General features: G+C 47.4%; 1 protein-coding gene across 2 annotated transcripts in view; it reads right to left on the reverse strand.

The window, feature by feature from the left end:
• The window catches only part of LOC149125530 (high affinity immunoglobulin gamma Fc receptor I-like), a 56,125-nt gene that overhangs the window by 11,734 nt on the left and 33,560 nt on the right, over positions 1-10,831 (reverse strand). The window lies entirely within an intron of this gene.

The raw sequence follows: 10,831 nt of genomic DNA on the forward strand, positions 1-10,831 counted from the left end.
AACCCGGGGAGGGCCGAGCAGACAAAAGAACAACGCAGGGTCCTGTGTCGTTCCTCCGCGAAGAGGGGGAGCGACAGGTGGCAATCTCACAAAGAAGAAAAAATGATTTACTATAGTTTTAATGATCTGTGATTACTTTAAAATTTACTGTAGATAGGGGAAATGGTCATCTTTCCTATTGATTACTGTTTATAGCCCTTGCCTATATTCCCACTAAACTAGGGTTTATTTTTTTTTTGCTTTTTATTTATTTATTTATTTATTTAACTTTTTATTCAGTGGAGCATTAAGTCTTTAGCCATAATGTAAGTTAAAAATTGCTATCTCAAAAACTACAAAAAAAAAGAAAAGATAAAAAGAAAGGGAGAGGGGTCGGTGCTGTGGTGTAGCAGGTAAAGCCGCTGCCTGCAGTGCTGGCATCTCATATGGGTGCTGGTTTGCATCCTGGCTGCTCCACTTCTGATCCAGCTCTCTGCTATGGCCTGGGAAAGCAGTAGAAGATGGCCCATGTCCTTGGGCTCCTGCACCCATGCCAGAGACCTGGAAGAAGTTCCTGGCTCCCGGCTCCTGGCTTTTTTTTTTTTTTTCTTCTCCTGGCTTCTGATTGGTGCAGCTCCAGCTGCTGTGGCCATCTGGGGAGTGAACCAGCAGATGGAAGACCCCCCCCCCACCTCTCTGTACTCTGCCTTTCAAATAAATAAATAAATAAATAAATAAATAAATAAATATTTTAAAAAAGGAAAAAAGAAGGCAGTAGGTGTGAAGAAGAGAGGAAGAGGAAAGGAGGGAGGAAGGGAATATCATTATATTCTTAAAATTGCATCTATGAACTATATGGCATCTGTTAAAAACTAAGAAAATTAAAAATAAATTAAAAAAAGAATGATGACAAATGATGTTGTACATTGACTGCTGGTTCCAACTTCTCACCCTTCTCTGAATCCACATGATCTCCTGTTAAATTAAATCACCCGGAGACTGTTGTTTTGATGTAGGTGCCAGCAGACCAGACTAAAGCAGAATGCAGTCAGTCACACTAGGTGCCACGGGCTCGAATGGTGCTCTGAAACAGGCCAGTTTCCAAAACCCGGCAATCAGTCAGAGTTTTTTTTTTTTTTTTTTTTTTTTTGCCAGGCAGAGCGGATAGTGTGAGAGAGAGAGACAGAGAGAAAAGTCTTCCTTTGCCGTTGGTTCACCCTCCAATGGCCGCTGCTGCCGGTGCGCTGCGGCCGGCGCATCGCGCTGATCCGAAGCCAGGAGCCAGGTACTTCTCCTGGTCTCCCATGGGGTGCAGGGCCCAAGCACTTGGGCCATCCTCCACTGCACTCCCTGGCCACAGCAGAGAGCTGGCCTGGAAGAGGGGCAACCGGGACAGAATCTGGCGCCCTGACCGGGACTAGAACCCGGTGTGCCAGCGCCGCTAGGCGGAGGATTAGCCTAGTGAGCCACAGCACCGGCCAGCATGATGGGTTAAGTTACCCCTTGGATGCCTGCATCCTGTGTTTTAGTGCCTGGCTCCAGTCTCCAGCTTCCTGCTTATGCCCGTTCTAGGAGGCAACAAATGATGGCCCAAATGCTTGGGCCTCTGCCAACTATGTGGGAGACCCAGAAGGAGTCCTGTGCTCCTGGCTTTGGCCTGGCCCAGTCCTGGCTGTTTCAGACACTGGGGTATGAGGCAGAGGATGGAAGATCTCTGTCAATGCCTCTCACTCTTTCTCTCCTACCCCTTTTCAAATAAAATGAAGATTCAAAAATATTTTTAAAAAGGGGGGCCGAGTTTATCTGAGCCGGCACGCTACGGGAATCCCTCTGCTTTATCTCTGTCAGGAAACTAGCACAAACACTGCCGATCCGCTTTTTGTCCTGTTTCTGTTCGCCTCAGCCCTTGTCTCTTTATAAAGCCAGCTCTCTCGGCTCAGCTCATCAGCCCAACTCTAGGATCACAGACACAAACAAACCACACCTCTAAATGCCATGTCTGAGACTCCACAGCCTCCTGAGAGACGGAGGGATCCTCCCCGACTCCTGACGGTGGCTTCTCCATGCGGCTTTCACCAGGCAGTGCGATGTGGAGGATGACAAGGCGCTAACTGGAATTTAGAACTTACGACTTCACCCGCTGTGTCTCACTCTCGTGCTCCTGCGGTCGTCACGCTCTCTGGCTGCCCAGCACAGTGGGGCGCAGAGCTGCCCCAGCCATCTCGCGAGCTGGGGCGCCAGGAATCCATGCTTGCTGGGGCGCCACTGGGAGTTTCAGACAGCTACAGAGCAACAGCTGAGTGACGCAGGTGGAAGTTAGGAAGAACTGGGGAGAATGCGGTTGTTCTCAGAGATAAGCCTCCTCACAGGATGTTCACATTCAGTGTCTGCATTCGTACCCATTATACCCCTCTGTTTTGCCTCCGAGTCTTCCACTGTATCGCTGTACCATGATTTATTGCATTAATCCTTCCTCATACACATGTAGTTTACATGTCATTTTTTTACTGCTATGTCCAGCTCAGTGGTGAACTGTTTTGAACCTACCCTTAAGTACTGGACTCATTATTTCTTTAGGACACATTCCTAGAGTCTGCAGTGTCCAAAGGAAACACATATTTTTTTCTTTGGATAGATGCAGTCAGATTGCCTGTCATCACCATTGCTGCCTGTATCTGTAGAGTGCATATTATAGGCCAGACAAGCACAATAACCTGTGAGGACATGGTATTGTTATCACCATTGTAAATGAGAAAACTCATCCAAGGGGAGTTCATAGCTTGGATTGAAAACCAGGCAGCTTTGTTTCCTTTATAGTCTCATTAATAGAGCCTAAGAGTGACCACCTCATCCCTGGCAATTCTTGTCGCTTACTTTTGGGTGGAGAATGGTTTAGAATGGTCTACAGCACAATGTTTAATATGTCTTTCTTTTAAGATTTATTTATTTATTTGAAAGTCAGAGTTACACACAGAGAGAAGGAGAGGTAGAGAGATGTCTTCCATCTGCTGGTTCACTCCCCAGTTGGCTGCACCAATCAGGAACAAGGAGCAAGAAGCTTCCTCTGGGTCTCCCATGTGGGTGCAGGGAACCAAGGACTTGGTTCCCGGCCATCTTCTACTGCTTTCCCAGGCCACAGCAGAGAGTTTGATTGGAAGTGGAACAGCCAAGACTCGAACTGGCACCCATATGGGATGCCGGCACTGCAGGCAGCGGCTTTACCCACTACACCACAGCGCCGGCCTCTGCTTAATATGTTTTGTGTGCTGTTGTAGCAGTTCCTAAACAGCTGACATATACTACTTTAAAAAGTTACATTTATTTATTTGAAATGCAGAGAGGCAAATGGATAACAGGGGAAGGGAGGGAGGGAGGGAGAGAGAGAGAGACAGACAGACAGACAGACAGACAGACTCATATTTGCTGGTTCACTCCCCAAATACCTGAAATGGCTGGTGCTGGGTGGGGCCAAATCCAGGATCTAGGAACTCAATCCTGATCTCCCACATGGGCAACAGGAACCCAACTACTTAAGCCATCCTTCCTGCCTTCCAAGGTCTGCACCAATGAAAAGCCCAAATTAGGAGCCAGAGCTAGGCATTGAACTCAGACACTGTAATGTACGACATGGGTATCTTGTCATCTTAACCACTAGGTGAAATGTCCACCCCATACTACTTTTATATACTTTTTGCTAATGCTAGAAGTGATTTAAAGAGCTTTGCCTAAAGTTTACCTGATATTTTTCTTCAAATGCCACTCATTCTAAAAACTTCCTGATTGGTTCATCTTTAAGTTTCTATTGGAAACTCCCATTGTGGAAGACAGTATGGAGATTCCTCAGAAGTCTGAAAATAGATCTATCACATGACCCAGCCATCCTACTCCTGGGAATTTACCCAAAGGAAATGAAAGCACATGAAAGATTTATTTGTACCTCCATGTTCAGCTCAATTCACAATAGCTAAGATATGGAACCAACCCAGATGTCCATCACCTGATTACTGGATAAAGAAAATGTGGTATATATACATGATGGATACTACTCAGTCATAAAGAAAGAATGAGATCCTGTCTTTTGCAACAAAATGTATGCAACTGCAAACCATTATGCTTAGTGAAATAAGCCAGTCCCCAAAAGACAAATATCATGTTTTCTTGATTTGCAGTAGTTAATATAGAATACAAAAAAACTGATATGTAAGAATGAACTTGACATCTTATGGTTTGATTATTGGTTATAGCCCCGCCAGTCATGGCTGCGGGCCGGGGAAGGCAGAGCTGAGCCCCGTGGTCTTCCCGCGCGGCGCAGGCAGAGGGTCTCCAGGCTGTGGTGCGGCGAGGGGGACTCAGGCGGGCCCAGTGGAGTCCCTGAGTGAGAAGAGGAACCCGAGGGGCTTTCTTAGAGCGGACAGGCCAAGGCCTGGAAGGGAGGAAGCTGCCCGCAAAGGGAGAATTCCAGGGACCTGCAGAGGGCACCCCAAGAACCCAGCAGAGGAGTGAGCCGCGCAGGTGTGTGGAGAGCGGGGCCGGGCGTGGGCGTGGGGCGGAACCACGGGAAGGGATTCGCTGGCACGGTACTCGGCGCGCACGGCCGGCCACAAACAACGCCCGTTCCCGATTCGTAAATGATGAAGTTTCAGGAAAGGGTGCTCCGGAGCATGCACTGTTGTTTGATGGCGTTTGACCTTCAACCCGGCTTCTTTCAAATCCTTTCAAACCTGGCTGCCCCTTTATCAGCTACATTTAGGTAATACACTAAATCCTTCGGTATCGTCTCAACAGTGTTCACAGCATCCTTACCCGAAGTGGATTCCACCTCGCAAAACCACCCTGTTCACCCCTAAGAAGCAACTCCTCATCCGCTAAGGCTCCATCAGGAGATTGCAACGATTCAGTCCCTGCTCCAGCTCCACTTCTAATTCCATTGCTGCCGCCTCTGCAGCTACTGCGTGCACCCGACCCCTCACAGCCAGTGCTGATGGCTGCAATCAGCTTCTTCCAGTCTCCTGTTGAGGCTGACATTTTGGCCTCCTCTCCTGCCTAAATGAAGGACGTCCTTATTGGCATCGAGAGGGTGAATCATTTCCAGAAGGTTTTCCATTTACCTTACCCATATTCATCAGAGGAATTGCTACCTACAGTAGCTATAGCCTTACAAAATGCATTACTTAAATAACAAACCTTGAAAGTCACAATGGGTCCTTGACCCATGAGGGCAGAGTGGATGTTGCATTCACAGGCATGGAAACAACATTAACTTCACGGAACATCTCCATCAGCATCCTTGAGACACCAGGCGCATTGCCAGTGAAAGGAATCTTCTCTCTCCTGAGCAGCAGGTCACAACAGTGTTACAGCTATTCAGCAAACTCCGTTTAAACCTGCGCGCTGGCAACCAGACTCTGGCTGTCTCCGAAACACGGGCACAGTAGATTTTCCGTATGTCTTCAGGGCCCTGGCATTTCACGTGGCAGATGAGCATTTTCAGCTGAAAGCCGCCAGCTGCATCAGCCCCTAACAAGAGAATTATCTGTGCTTTGGAGCTCTGAAGCCAGTTGCTGGCTTTTCGTCTCTGACCTTCCTAGGTGGCTCCTTCCATCATAAGGCGGTGGCGCCCACACTGAGAAAATCCACATTGAGAAAAGCCTTCACCCATCGCCTTAGCTCCACCTTCCGGATAGCGCGCTGCTGCTTCTACAGTGGCACCTGCGGCTTCACCATTTGCACCCGAGAGGCCCCGCTCCTAAAGCTCTGGACCAATCGCTGCCAGCTCCTGGTGCTTCCTCCGCAGCTTCCGTGCCTTTCTCTCAGCCTTCATCGAATGCAGGGAGTTGGGCCTCGCTCTGGGTTATGCCTCGGCATCAGGGAACGGCGTGGTGGGTCTAGTCGTCATCCAGACTGCTGGAACTTTCTCCACCAGCGCTAAGGCTGCTTCCCTCGCTCATCATGGCACTGCAGTCGAGCTTAGTTCCCTCCAGGAACCTTTCCTTTGCAGCCGCCACTGGGCTCAGGGGCGCAAGAGGCCCAGTGTGCAGCCCCACTTGACTTCCCATTTGTTCCTCACTACGCTTCATCGTCTCTAGCGTTTGATTTAATGGGAGAGGTCGCTGATCCTCGTGCTCATTCAACACGGGAGGCCACTGTATAATTATTAATTGGCCTAATAGTTGTGCCTTGGGGAATAAAGAGATCTGGGGAGGTGAGGGATGGGGGAATGGTCATTTGGTTGGTGGAGCTGTCAGACATAGACATTTTCGATTCAGCTTGCCATCTTATATGGGTGCAGTTTGCGACACCCCAAAACAATTACAAGAGGAACACCAGATGTGACTGAGCAGAGATCACCATAACAGGTATAATGATGATGAAAGTCTGAAATATTGCCAGGCTGACCAGAATGGGCCATAGGGACATTAGGGAGCACAGGGTTGAGGAATGATGCCAAGGACTTGCCAGACTCAGGGTTGCCACAAATCTTCAGTATGAAAAAGGAAAATATCTGTGTAGTGCAATTAAGGAAGCAAAATAAAACAAAGTGTTTGTATGTTTTTTCTAATCAAATAGTATTTTAAAATTTGTATTTTCCAAATGTTTGGTATAGTATAAAGGAAATGCAGTTGTTTTAGGGAGTATTGATTTTGTATCCAGGTAAGTTACTAAATTCTTCCACATTTCTTTTTTCAAATTTATTTGCCCTTTTTTAAAAAAGATTTTATTTACTTATTTGAGAGGCAGAGTTACAGACACACACACACACACACACACACACAGAGTGAGAGAGAGAGAGAGAGAGAGAGAGAGAGAGGTCTTCCATTCACTGGCTCACTCCCCAAATTTCCACAAAAGCTGGAGCTGGGCTGATCTGAAGCCAGGAGCCAGGAGCTTCTTCCAGGTCTCCCATACAGGTTTGGAGACCCAAGGAGTTGGGCCATCTTCCGCTGCTTTCCCAAGCTGTAGCAGAGAGCTGGATAGGAAGAGGAGCAGCTGGGACATGAACCAGTGCCCATATGGAATGCCAGTGCCACATGTGGCAGTTTTACCCACTATGCCACAGCACCAGTCCCTAGCCAATTCTTTTATGTTTTCTTTGTAGATATTTGTATTATTTTCAAATGTTTAGAAATTTATTTTTACCTTTCCAATCCTTATATGATTATTCATTATAAGATTTAGGTAGATCTATTTCTTCAGAGAAGTAACGTCTTATTTTTTAGTTTCCTAAGTCATAAATGGATATTAAATTTTTGAATGCTTTTTCTATATAAATTGAGATAATAATACTATTTTGTCCTTAAATTTATTAATGTGGCTAATTATAGTTACAAATTTTCTGCTGTTTAAAAACTCTTAAATTTCCCAGCAGATCTAATCCCATCATAATTTATTGAATAATTATGGTCTTAGTGTGTTAATATTTTGTACTCATGATTTTTTTTCCTTCAAATCCATCAGTGTTATGGATTTTCAAAGAAGAAATTTTAGACTTTGTAGCTTCTGTGTTTTGTAGCTTGGATCTTCTATTTTAGTAATTTTTACTTTTATCTTTATTATCTTATTCTTTCTCCTGTCTTTGGAGTTATCCTGTCATTTTTCTAATTTCTTAATTCTCACACTTGAGTTGTTAATCTTAACTTTTCTATTTGTTTTTAAAAAAATCTTTTATTTGTTTTCATTTTATTTGAAAGGCAGGAAGACAGACAAAAAGAAAGACAGGCAAAGAGGGAGCTTCCATCTGCTGGCTGACTCTCCAAATGCCCTGCTGGGCTGGGCTGAAGCCGGGGCTGGGCACTCAATCTGGGGCTCCCACATGGTGACCGGGATGCAGGTCCCCGAGCCATCATTGGCTGCCTCCAGGGTGCGCCTTAGTGGAAGCTGAATTAGAAGCAGAGTAGCTGGGACTTGAACCAGGAACTCTGATATGGGATGCAGGCATCGCCCCCCCATCTTTCCTTTCTTCATTGCTAATAAAAGAACACAAGTTTCCATTTATTTTAATGGTTAGTTTAGCTGTATCAAATAACTTCAGATCCATGTTGTTTCTGTTATTTGTGAGTATCTAAAATTGCCTGAAGTTTTAACAATTTTTACTTATCTACCATTTTTTTCCCATTTCTTTCCTCTCATGATTTTGTATTTGTACACACTAGTTCTTAGAAAAAAAGTTTTTCCTAAAAAATGTACCACACATGTTTTACGTAAGATAGTATCATCACCAGAATAAAAAACATTTTTTTTTTTTTTTGCAATAATGTCAGGGTTAATCTGCCAATTCGAATCTATGGAGGATGTCGTCTTGGGTGCTGCAGAGCAGAGCTCCTTGGAGTGGTTGGTGGAGACGGTTTAATGGGCGCTGACCCGGGCCAGGTGGGTGGGAACAGCGGGGGAGAGGCGAGGGTGGGAGGAGACCGGCCAAGGATGAGCCAGAGCCTCAGGGCCCCGGGACTTAGGCTTCAGGTCCCAGTTCCTCTCTGCCGGAGCGCCCGGGAGACACAGACCAGGGGGCGTCGCAGGTGCGTTCGCAGCTGCCTCTGGCACAGCCGCCCACCGACGCGCGTGTCCCAGACGACCGAAGCTCTTCTTACCCCGCCTCCCAGCACCCCCAACAAGGGCTCCGATTTTTGGAAACAGCAAAAATATCCAAATAGTTACACATGCAGCGCTGTGCTGCTTGTTTCTGTCGCGAAGGTGGCAACTGTCCCGCCCCTCAGCCCCTGCAGGTCCCTCCCCCCCCCCCCCCCATGACCTCTGTACCAAGCGAATAGGAGGCCTCGGGCCGCGGGGGCTGCTGCAGGGTGCCGGGGTGCCAGGGCCCATGCCGCGGGATAGGGCAGAGTCCCAAAGGTGCGGTCCCCCCTGCCCCTTGCGGCGCGACCTCTGCCAGTCCGCGCCTAGAATTGCTCCGGGATGGTGACAGTGTTCACTTCCCTGGCAAGTTCTCAGTTGTCACTTTCCTCTCTTCCCGTCTGTTCCTCACCTCCTCCTGCTGCTGCTCCCTGATGCTTGCCAGCTGCGCCTGCTCTGTCTTCCCAGCTAAATGCACGGTCAAGTAGTGCGCTTTTTACTTTTCTGCTTCTCCGTTCCTTTTCTCTCTGTCCCTGAAAACTCTTGTGGCGTGTCCAGATCCTGTCCCGTGAGCTTTGGGGTTGTCTGTGCTACCCGGCTGGGGTTCCCTTCCATGTCTCGTGCTTTTGCTGGTCGTTGTCATCTCCATCCTCTCACCTGAGCCCAGAGGCGCCTTTTCCTTTGGGGGTCACCTGCAGCTCCATCTGCACCTGCTCCTCATCTTCTTCTGCCCTAACCTCTTGCTTTTCAGCCTGGAGCTGAGCAGCCATCTCCTAAGGGCTCAGAACCTGCCTTGCCCAGCTTTTGTGCCCCCTTCCTCCCTCCGAGAGGCATCACAGGGCTCCACAGGCTAGGATGAACTCTTTAGAGGATAATTCTTTCAATACTCATCTTTAGGCAAGGCCAGTGAAATTATAGCCAGAAGTTGTGGAATGCTAACATAGACTAGTTTCTGGAGAAGTTCTGTTTTACCATATTCTTCACCAAATTTTTAACTATGACAGATCTATTTATGTTTTCTTCAAAAAATTTTTTGAAGATTTATTTATTTGAAGCCAGCATGACAGAGAGGAAGAGACAGAAATAGAGAGAGATCTTCTCTCGGTTTGTTAAGATGCCAAATGCTGGCAACACCTGGTACTGGGGTAGAATGAAAACAAGAGCCAGGAACTCCATCTGGGTCTCCCGTGTGGGCGGCAGGAACCCAGGTACTTGGGCCAACACCTGCTGCCGCCCAAGTGCATTATAAGGAAACTGGGTTGAAAGTGCAGGCAAGGGGCCAGCATCGTAGTATAGCAGGTTAAGCCACCAACTGATATGCCAGAATCCCATATGGATGCCAGTTCTAGTCCCAGCCCCTCCACTTTGTTTTCTTTCTATTTTAAATAAGTCCTTAACATTATTTTATCATGTTTTTAGAACACTTTTATTTAATAAATATGAATTTCATAGATGCAACTTTTGGAATATAGCAGTTCTTCCCCCCGTACCCACCCACCTACTCCCAAACTGTCCCACCTCCTACTCCCTCTCCCATCCCATTCTTCATTAAGATTCATTTTTAATTATCTTTTTTTTTTTTGACAGGTAGAGTTAGACAATGAGAGAGAGAGACAGAGAAAGGTCTTTCTTCCATTGCTTCACTCCCCCAATGGCTGCCATGGCCGGCGCACCGCGCCGATACGAAGCCAGGAGCCGGGTGCCTCCTCCCGGTCTCCCATGTGGGTGCAGGAACCCAAGCACTCGGGCCATCCTCCACTGCCCTCCTGGGCCACAGCAGAGAGCTGGACTGGAAGAGGAGCAACTGGGACTAGTACCAGCGCCCCTAACTGGGACTAGAACCCGGGGTGCCGGCACCGCAGGTGGAAGATTAGCCAAGTGAGTCATGGAGCCAGCCTAATTATCTTTATATACAGAAGATCAACTCTATATTAAGTAAAGATTTCAACAGTTTGCACCCACACAGACACACAACATATAAAGTACTGTTTGAAGATTAGTTTTACTGTTCTCATAGTACAACACATTAAGGACAGAGGACCTGCATGGGGAGCAAGTGCACAGTGACTCCTATTGTTGAGATAACAATTAACACTCTTATTGATGACATCAGTGATCACCCAAGGCTCTTGTCATGCTGCTCCACTTTGAATCCAGCTCCCTGCTAACACGCCTGGGAAAGCAGCAGAAGATAGCCCAAGTGCTTGGGCCCCTCCCACACACGGGGGAGACCCACACGAAGCTTCTGGCTCCTGCCTGGCCAGCCTGGCTATTCCTGGCCGTTGCT

Source organism: Oryctolagus cuniculus, chromosome 7, assembly GCF_051225735.1.
Source record: "Oryctolagus cuniculus isolate XC-2025 breed Fujian yellow rabbit chromosome 7, ASM5122573v1, whole genome shotgun sequence".
In the NCBI taxonomy this organism is placed as follows: domain Eukaryota; kingdom Metazoa; phylum Chordata; class Mammalia; order Lagomorpha; family Leporidae; genus Oryctolagus; species Oryctolagus cuniculus.